Genomic DNA, 10,703 nt, shown 5'->3' on the forward strand with positions numbered 1-10,703 from the left:
TCAGAAGTTAAAGAATACTATGTGCACATAAAGATACCCACTTAATGCACCACAGGAAACTTTAGTATCGAAAGTGGATCAGTGAGGAGTGTTTATTTGTTTTGTTTTTTGTCTAATATTTATGTTCCTTAATTTTGCCTGGTGAAATTAGTTTTCATTTTGCTTGTTTGCTTTGTTCATTTTTTTTTTTTTTTTTGAGACAGAGTTTCGCTCTTGTTACCCAGGCTGGAGTGCAATGGTGCGATCTCGGCTCACCACAACCTCCGCCTCCTGGGTTCAGGCAATTCTCCTGCCTCAGCCTCCCGAGTAGCTGGGATTACAAGCACGCGCCACCATGCCCAGCTAATTTTTTGTATTTTTAGTAGAGACGGGGTTTCACCATGTTGACCAGAATGGTCTCAATCTCTTGACCTCGTGATCCACCCGCCTCGGCCTCCCAAAGTGCAGGCTTGAGCCACCGTGCCCGGCTGCTTTGTTCATTTTTAAATTAACTTTATTGATGTACGATTTACATACAATAAAATACACTAATTTTAAGTGAATAATTAGATGAGTTTTAACAAATTCATACCCCTGTGAAACCACTGTGCCAGTCAAGATTAAACACGTTTCCATGACTGCATAACATTCCTTCATGCTTCTTCCCAGTTAAACCTGTCCCCCATTCCCAGCCCCAGGCAACCACGGATCTGCTTTCTATCACCAGATACACACAGTTCTGTGTTTTCCAGAATATCACATGAATCATACAGTATGTCCTCTTCTGAGTCTGGGTTCTCTCACTCAGGATATTTTTGAGATTCTTCTATACTGCTGTGTGTATCAGTGGTTAGTTTCTTTTTATTGCTGAGTAGTATTTAATTGTTTGGATATATCACAATTTGTTATTCACCATTTCATGGGCATTTTGTTGTTTCCAGGTTTTGACTATTATGAATTAAAGCGCTATGAGCATTGTTATACACGTCTTTGTGCGGATATAGTTTTCTCTCTCTCTCTCGAAATATCTGGCCATGTGCAGTGGCTCACACCTGTAATCCCAGCAATTTGGGAGGGGAGGATTGCTTGAGCTTAGGAGTTTGAGCCTCGTCTGGGCAACAAGGTGAAAACTCATCTCTGAATCTAGAAAAAATTTGAAAATAAGAAATATGTATTGAAATTGCTGGGTCATAGAGTAAGTGTATATTTGCCTTTATAAGAAACCATCAAACAGTCTTCTAAAATGTCGGTATCACTTTATGCTCCCAACAGCAATATATAAAAGTTTGGAGTGAATTTTTGAAGTCCAATTTGTGAATTATTTCAGAAACTGGAAATAGGTTATCTTTTTTGTAAGCCACTGATGATATTTCTAAAAAATTTCCATATATGTTATCCCTTTAACAAAAAGAAGAAGAAAAAGCAACACGGAGTGGTATGACCTAATGCTGTTATCTTTTACAAAGTATTTCTCATAGAGCTATAGTTCAATTCTTATCTGTATTTTTCTTGCAAACTTGCAAGTTGGTGCTTTTGTACACGTGGAATTGTGACCTTTATAATTTGCTGAACTTTAATATAAGCTGCTATGAAGCCATGATATGACAACTGAGACTTTATGGACCTTTGTGATAAAGAAAAGAAAATATTTCTGGCCCAGTACTCAATAGACAATAGCAGGGTAAAGAAGCATTCTGGACTGGGAGTTGTAATCTCAGCTATAAGTTATGTTACTTGTGGCAAGACATTTGCCCCTCTTGGCATTAGAGAACCTGAGGCATTAGAGAGTCTCTGTAAAGGAACTGGCAAGACCCTAAATTTCCTCATCTCTAAAATTTTGTGACTCTAATGCAGGCTGAGATTGTTCTTAAATTAACTTGAAATATTTTCCCATCGAAGTAACACAAGAATATATCTTCCTTAAACAACAAGAATAACAAAGAACAACAAATTAGTGTTCCAGATAGAGCTAAAGTCCCTTTGATCGCTACAACGAAACTCAAGCCCCTTTTGTCTTTTTCCTCTTTTCCCCAGAGTTAACCAGGGTAATAAGCTTGGTGTGTAAACTTTCAGATTCTAAGAAATATGTACATACATTATATACTCATAGCAACTCAGTGTTCCATACTTTTACATAAATGGTATAAGAAACGGTGTCAGTGGTCCCTAAGACCACCCTCAGGTTTGATGAATCACTAGGCTCACTCATAAGACTCAGCAAAGACTCACATTCATAGCTATTATTTATTTCAAAGGAATAGAAAGCAAAACCAGCAAAGGAAAACGTTGCATGGGGAGAAGTGCAGAGGAAACCAGAGCAAGCTCCCAGGAGTTTTCTTCCAGTGGAGTCACATGGGATGCACTTCATTTCTCCAGCAACAAACTGACAACGTGTGAAATACTGTCTACCAGGAAAGCTCATGAAAGATTCAGTAATCTGGGTTTTTATTGGGGCCTGGTCACATAGGCCCTCACTGCCTGGCTAAAAATTCTAGACTTCAAGAAAGCAGGTATTCTGCATAAATCACATTGTACAAACAGTTTAGACACAGTTCACCATTCTTATCAAATAATGAGATGAGAACACTCCTAAAATCCAATTTCCCAGACACCAGCCAAGGGTCAACCTTGCAAGTGGGCCTTTCTAGGGACAGCCATCTCAGGCTGCTATGTTAACTATTTTCTGTACACTGATGTAACTTTCTAAAAGTTGTTTTTTGCACTCATCAAAATGTTTTTGAGCTCTAACTGTATGCATGTGCACATTTAATTGCTCTATAGTCTCTCACTTGAAAACAAAACATTAATGGGTGTGTTCTTTGTGCAAGCATTTCTCTGGTACACTGTGAATGAAATGGTTGTGACATAAGGCATTTTAGTTGTTGATATGAACAATTAAATGTCCCCACAACAAAGCATGAATACCTATTCTGCCACATACTTTTTAAAAAAGTGTTATGAAACTATTTTATTTTCCTCAGAAGAATGTGTGAAAAACCGTATCTCATTGTGGTTTTACTTTGCATTTCTTATTATAAGTGACTATTGAAATGGCTTTTGAGAATGCTGTTTAATTATGCATTTATGTGAAGGGACTAAAAGGAGGATGATTGGCATAAATGTTAGATTAGAGACGTGAGTGTCTCCAAGTACCCAGAGTTTGATTTTGCCTCTGACATGCATGATTCCTAGATTCTGGCAACTAGGTTTCTTCTTTCTTTCTTTTTTTTTAAGACAGGGTCTCACTCTGCACCCAGGCTGAAGTGCAGTGGTGTGAGATCATGGCTCACTGAAGCCTGGACCTCCTTGGGCTCAAGGGATCCTCCTGCCTCAGCCTCCCAAATAGCTGAGGCTACAGGTACATGCCATCATGCCTATTTTTTTTTTTTAATTTTAATTTTTAGCAGAGACATGGTCTCACTGTATTGCCCAGGCTGGTCTCAAACTCTGGGTTCAAGTGATCATCCTGCCTTGGCCTCCCAAAGTGCTGGGATTATAGAGATGAGCCACCACACTGGGCCTAGGTTTCTCAAATGAGCCTAACAAAGCTACTCTTGATCAAATGAAAAGTTATACCTTCTTGCACATCTTATGGCATTTGTATGAGTCTACTAGGGCTACCACAACAAAACACCACAGACTAGGTGGCTTAAACATCAGAAATTAATTTTCTCATAGTTCTGTAGGCTGGAAATCAAAATGTTGGTAAGTTTGGCTTCTTCTGAGGCTCTCTCCTTGGCTTACAGAAGGCTGCCTTCCTGCTGTGTCTTCACATGGTCTTTCCTCTGTGTGCTCCCACCTCTGGTTTCTCTGTGTCCTAGTCTCCTCTTCTGATAAGGACATCAGTCATATTGGATTAGGGGTTCACCCCAATGTTAACCACAATTTAAAAACCCCAGCTCCAAATACAGTCACATTTTGAGGTACTGGAGATGGGGGTTCAATATACGAATTTTGGCAGGAGGATGCAATTCAGCTCACAACTGCATTTCTCTTTCAACTTGAACTCTAACAGGTAATTTAGCTGAGAGGGAACTTAGCACTGTCTCCAGGGGATGGACATAAGGAAAAGTGAATGATTTCAAATTACTCAGAGACAAAATCCTGCAGGACTAGGAAGCTAGGGACTTACCCATGACGTTGCTCCTTTTTTTCTGGGAGCTTACCCTGTACAATGGCAGGTAACTTAGTTTTCATTATTTTATTCAATAAATATGTATTGAATATTTAGATCAGCCTCTAGGGATACAAAATATAGGAAGAATTACCTTTGAGAGTAGTTTCTCTAAAGAGAGGTTGGACAAAGAGCCCCAAGGTAAGGCAAAAACATTTTAGGGTCTTCATGGATGTGAAGCTGGTAGGACAGGTTGAAGTATTTACTTAGCTCGTACTAAGAATCACTCACTCAAAGGTACAAAGTAAGAAAATCGTCCCTTTCTCCTTCATTATCTCTGCAGAGGCTGACAGCTTCCTTTGTTCACACAAGCAAATCTTTATATTCAGCCAGTGGAGGTGAGGCTGAGCTGACCAGCTGGTCCCTCATGATTCCCCTTTGGTTTGGAGTTCTCTTATTTAGCTAACAGCTAACTGCTGCCATAATAGAGCTGATTCTCAGCAAGGGACATAACTTCTCCTTCGACTTTCTCATCCAAGGAGTAACGTACAGCCTTTCCTTGGTTCCTCTGAGGGTAGATGAGATGACTCAAATTTTCAAAACGATTTATACTCAGTACTAATGAAGAACATGATAAAACATAGACTTTATCTAACTTGCTAACAGGGCTCATAGACTTTGTCTCATTTCTTGTCCAGTCCAAGAATCCCATTTTCATTCTTAGGATTTTTCCCCCTTACCACATGAGGAGTTTTAGCTACACAGACTTTCAGGGAGAAAGAGCAGGTGGTAGGTAAGTTGGTTGGTTGACTTTTTCTGTTAAAACCACAGTGTAAGTCTTAACCATTCTTCAGATGAAACATGGAAAATAACCTCTGTACTGCAGAATCTCATATCTCTTCTTGCTATAGTCTGGGTCAAAGGTATTTCCCTACACTGCTTCTCCTTCCTTCACATGTTCTCAACTTTCACATACTACCATTAAGCAGTATTTTCTTTCTTTCTCTTTTTTTCTTAGCAGTTCCTTGGTAGAAAAAAATAGTATTTTCTAGTTCAAGACTATTCTCTGTGTTCATTTAAAACCAAATTCATCTAGCTGTAGAAAAGAAGGCCACTATGTATCTACAGACATAGTAGAAGAGACCATGTTCTTGGTAAGTAGGTAACTGGTTCGATTCAGGTTACGGCTCTGTCACTAGTTATCACCTGTATTTATTTGGAGCCTAAGTATATAGATGTGCATCAGCTTTGACTTGAGAAATCACCACAACCCCACCTCTCAAGTTCCACAGTGGTAGCTGGGAACAAATTTTATCATTAAACAAGACTTTACTGATGGCTAGGGGATGAAGTATAAGGGAATTACAACATAAAGAGCCTTAAGTTGCTTTCAGAGTCCATGAGCTCCAGCCTTTCCTTTCACAAGGACAGCTTATGAGTGCCTTCTTCCTAGCTTAGAGATGACCATAGTGTAACAGGGATCAGCTTATTTCTCCTCAGCAGCAGGACTCTTGAGTGCCCCCTCACTGGAGATCCCCAGCAGATATTCTTTTCACTTAATAACGGGCCAAGATTCATCTCCTTATCTCCTGCCTCAGGATCTGACCTCTTTTTAGGGAGAATAACAGTTGTATAATTCACTTCCTTCAGGGAATATTTTACTTTTGCCATATGGTTGTGGTTTTACCCCATCCCAAACCATCTTAATGACATGATAATACTATTATCTGACAGCAGTACATCTCCCCAAACCTGTATTATTCAGTTTTAAAAAAATAAGCAATGAATAACATTCTTTGGAGAGCAATGAGGAGCTGTTTTTTTTTTTTTTCATTTCTTCTGTAGTATTCCACTCCCTTATCCCTGCAAACAATTGCTCAAAGGGCAATACAACTGTTGGAAGAGAACAGTCTAAACTTACATTATTTCACTTTGAAACAGAAGTTTCAGAGACTTACACCTGAAGCAGATCACACTATTTATAGTACTAAAAGAACGTAAGTTCTCACTCTGAAACAACTGAATTTACTCCAGGTCCTTTAGGAGTATCTGGTGTTAAAGCAAACTACATATGGCCTGAGAAGGACTCCATACTTTTATATTTGAGTCCTTGGGGATGAACTGTCACCTAGCTTAATAGAAAAGACTGAAAAACTAACAGGAGTATTTGTCTATAACAATAACTGAGTCTTGGCCAATTCCAGCTGCCACACTTCAACCACTCATAGTTCAATCACTCATAGACTGCTAAGTGTTCAAAGTGAGTTCAAATAAGGCAAACGCCAACTTGCAACCAATCCAGCTGTTTTTATACTTCACTGCTGATTTCTGTACCTCATTTCCTTTTTTTGGCTATAAACCTTCTACCTTGTGGCTGTGCTGGCGTGTGTGAATCTGCTCTGATTCTGAGGCTGCCCAATTCGTGAATCGTTCATTGCTCAATTAACTCTTTTAAATTTAATTCGGCTGAAGTTTTTCTTTTATAACTGGTAAACAACTGGAGACCAGGTAGGGCCTAAATGCTTTACTTGTAGGCTTAGTCTTCACCTTAGAAGTGACAAGGATTCTCTGCTTAGCCAAACTTCGGAGTCCTGAGCCTTCTCCTCCGCCCATCTGTGCACCTCCTTGTAAAACTCAGTTTTAGCAAAGAACCTTGTTAAGTCAGTGTAGTAAGAACCCCTCACCCTTGATCAGGTTCCTCATCCTCCACCACCTGCCAGGTGATGTCTGATTATCCTGGCTTATCTTCATCTAGAATCTTGTTGTGTTGGTTTAGCCGGAATCTCCCTTGCTTCTCTTAGTAATTTTCCATCCACTGGCGGACCCCCACTCCTTGGCTATAAATTCCCACTCGCTCATACTGTATTTCTATTTGAACAGGTAAGAGAGAAGGGAAGAGTACGTAGGGCACACTCAAATGCCTTATCTTCCAAAATTCACTTCAGGCATCTTTAGCCTTAATTTCCCAGCTTTTGTCCTTTAAACAGTTACAGATTCGTCTTGTCTCATAAACGCTGTCAGGCTTCCCTGCTCAATTGGAAACTCCTTGCTCACGAACTGCCTCACCCCCATTCCTAGAACAGGGTTTGGCAAAGCGTAGGCTCCCAATAACGAATGAATGGATTTGTAGAAGAAAACGGTTCTTTTTTTTTTTTAGCTGTTACTACAATGGTCAACAACTACAACGACAAAAACCACTTAAATTTGAACACATGCCTACCGGCAACCGGCTCTTAAAGAGTCTAGAACAGCGCACTACGCCCCGCCCACTGGCGAGAGACGGAAATACACGCTTTTAAGAAAACCGGAAGTGCCTGGTCACGACCTGCGCATGCGTGCATCGGTTTAGATCACCGCTTCCTATACCCAGTCATCCAGTGTGAAGGCGGGGACTCCCCGGCCGGACAAGGCAGCCGGGTCCCAGCCGGCCCTGCGCGTCACGCCGTCGCGCATGCGTCCTTGGTAGGTCCGCGCGCAGTGAGGCGGGGCGAAAAGACATTTTTTTTTTTTCTTGCTCCCGCCTCTCTTCTTCCCCACCTGCCACGTACAGAGCCGGAGTTCTTGCTAGGCTTGTTGGGTCAGTGTGATTGGCCGGTGCCCGTGCGAGCCTGGGAGCGAGGTGCGGCAGTCGCGGAGGGCAACCGAGCGGGCCGTGACCACCGCCTCCCCGCGACGCCCCAGCCCTGTGGCCTCGCGTCGGCCCAGTCATTGGAGACCGGCGGAGAGACGGCGGTCGCGGCCTCCGCAAGCTGGTACGACCGCTAGAAACTGGGGTTGCGGCCGCGGCCTCCACAAGCTGGTACGGCCGCTAGAAACTGGGGTTGCGGCCGCTGTCTCCGAAGAGGCCAGGAGACTAGGAGGCACTGGGAGGCCCCCGTTCGAACCGCCTGGCGGCTGGGGTCGGAGGCGCGCTGGAGAGGGACTGGGAGGAGGGGGCCCGAGGGAGGAGGAGGCCGGAAAGAGGACGGGCGGGGCCTTGCATGGGGGGAGGGGAAGGGAGGTCGAGGAGGTCGAGGAGGAGGAGGGGGAGGGGAGAGAGGCAGCCCCTGGCCGCGCCTGCAGGGAGGCCCACCCTGAGGGCTCCTGTAGGCAAGTGCTCCAGCTAATGCCTTGGTGCAGGTCTGCCTGGCTCCAGGGGTTTGGATTGAGAGGAGGGGGGCTTTGGGAGGTCTGGGGCGGCAGGCGCGCAGTCCCCGAGGGAAGTCGGAAGGGTGAGAAGGGTGTGGAGTGGTGCCTATGGGAATAAGTTGATTGGGGTCACTGAATAGGAGCATGGTTCCTTGGCTAAGTCGGCGCTTAATTAAGCGCCAGCTGAAGGCCCAGCCTGGGTTTATAGTGATGATTATACCTAACTTTAAGAGTTTGCTTTACTGGACACTATAGTAAGTATTTTAGATGCACTATCTCATTTACTCATCGCAGGGGTCCCTCCGCATTCAGTTATTGTGATTTCCGTTTCGAATGTGATAAAAGGGAGCCTTCGAGAGCTTAAGACCACATAGCTAGTAGTGGCGATCTTTACCGTCTTGGTATACTGCCTCTGAGGCAGGGTTTGAGGCCTCTTACATTCTTCGGAATAATTACTGGTTGACTTGGCTTACTGTTTGTTGAAGGAAACTGCTCCCCTCAGGAGGTGCCTAAGCCACAGCCTCTGAAATTAAGCAGGGTCTTACCCTTAGACTTAGTAGAGCAGAAGCGTGGCCACTGAACCTAGATCCTGGTTCAGGAGGCAGGCTTTTTATATGACCTTGGGCATGTCAGATTATTCCCAGTGCTGAGAAAAGTGTTCCCGTTGGAGGGTTATGTTATACAAGTTAGAGGCCGAGTCGTTTCTGGACTTAATAGCTGGAGGGGCAAGGTCAAGATGGGAGAAAAGCTTGTTGTAGGGCTCTTACTGGCAGTTCTAGGAACTAATTGTTAATAGCAGTTTCTACTCTGGAAGTGAAAACGAGTATCAGAATTCTGTATATAAAGAAATGTTGGGATGGGATTTCCCCCTGAAGGGAAACTTTTGTTGCACACTTTTGTGTTTACCCTGGGGAGGTGACTGCACTAGCCAGCGACAGCGTTAGAAAAGAAGCATTGGTTCCTGGCCACAAGGAGTTTACAATCAATGGGAAACACACAAAGTAAATTTGCAGGCAAACATGACAAAGTATACACGACTCAAATGTTAAATCCATTGAAATTGGGCACCAATCTCCCTCCCGCAGCAGAAGGACATATTATTAATTATATTCGAAGCTGGGATTTTTTTCTTAATTAGAAATGTGTCTGATGGAGGTCACTTCTAGCTACGTAAAGAAGGTACAGTGTGAAGGTATGACGCAAAACTGACCTATATTACAGCTTTCTTCTCCTGCTCTGTTTATCACAACTTTATTATTCCTCATCTTCTGGGCAGGGCACAAAAATTCTTTAAATACTATAGGCAGTTTTCTAGGCACTGCTGGGAAAAGATAGTACCAGCTCACTGAAGCTAAGCACTGGTTCCTTTTACATTATTGCTGGTTTACACATCTTGTAGGAAGGAGAAGGTAACAAATACGTGGATTTATTGAAAGGTCTTTGTTACTCTTAGGCTGCCAGAGCAAACAAGATGGAATATTTACCATATTGGTTTAGTAATTATACTTTAGAGCTTGGCACATAGTAGGTATTCAGTAAGTATTTCCTGAACTCAGAAGGCGTTGCAGAAGGCAAAAAGTTGGTTGTATGAAGATTTCTGTTAATCACTGTTTTCATGAGAAGTCCATTGTGAGAACTGGCAGATGAAAAGCTAATTGTATTTTAATTTTGCATTAAGATAAGCATGGCATCCCTAGAGTGGAATGCAGTCCACTCTATTCTGCATTGACTTTAGAGTGTTATATTTGGTTTTAATGACCCATTTCAGTAAAGATTTATTAATATCTATCTGTTCAGAGCATGGTGGAGGGGTTCTAAAGATAATTCATTTAAGGACTAGTTAGATGAAATGACCTAGGGTATTTATATGAAGAATAGTAGGGCATTAATGTATAATACTTATGAAATTGGATTCATGAAAACTTTTTTCAAGTACTTGAAGGGTTGATGTGTTGGAGGAGCAGGTGAGTGCTTTCACATACCCCAAAAGAATAAAGAATAATTGCAGAGAAGTGTGGTGTTAATGAAACAACAGTCTTAGGAAGAGGAAACAGAAAGCTGCTTATTAGCGAGGTGGGAAGCTGAAACTAGAATGTTGTAGAACACTTTAAAAAGTCTCAAGAGATCTTTTTCTTGGAGCAGGAGGAGGAAGGAGTTGATGCCTAGAAAATGTTCAGCGATTATAGATAACATTCAGGAACATCTTGGCCTTGAGAAGAAGAAATATTAACCCATTATTTGATCATAAGTATATCCTCTGTTATTATTTAGCAACCATTTAACTTGCTAGAGACCTTCAACATTATTTTGAATTTAAAATTCCACAGTCATGGCCTGATTTGGTGGCTAACGCCTATAATCCCAGCACTTTGGGAGGCTGAGGTGGGTGGATCACTTGAGGTCAAGAGTTGGAGAGCAGCCTAACCAACATGGTGAAACCCCATCTCTACTAAAAAATACAAAAATTAGCCAGGCATGGTGG

General features: G+C 42.4%; 1 protein-coding gene across 11 annotated transcripts in view; it reads left to right on the top strand.

The window, feature by feature from the left end:
• The first annotated feature begins 7,469 nt into the window (after positions 1 to 7,469).
• TFG (trafficking from ER to golgi regulator) overlaps positions 7,470 to 10,703 on the top strand; it is a 35,627-nt gene continuing 32,393 nt past the window's right edge. For 4 of the 11 annotated variants that reach the window (XM_008982565.6, XM_008982567.6, XM_078352232.1 and 1 more), the window contains exon 1: positions 7,470 to 7,555. The gene's annotated coding sequence lies outside the window, so the exon portion shown is untranslated. Of the gene's footprint in view, positions 7,556 to 7,618; positions 7,893 to 10,703 lie in introns of those variants that run through there. The other 7 variants (XM_008982568.5, XM_002758860.7, XM_008982566.6 and 4 more) reach the window with 2 other exon arrangements.

This window comes from Callithrix jacchus, chromosome 15 (genome assembly GCF_049354715.1).
Source record: "Callithrix jacchus isolate 240 chromosome 15, calJac240_pri, whole genome shotgun sequence".
Lineage (NCBI taxonomy): Eukaryota > Metazoa > Chordata > Mammalia > Primates > Cebidae > Callithrix > Callithrix jacchus.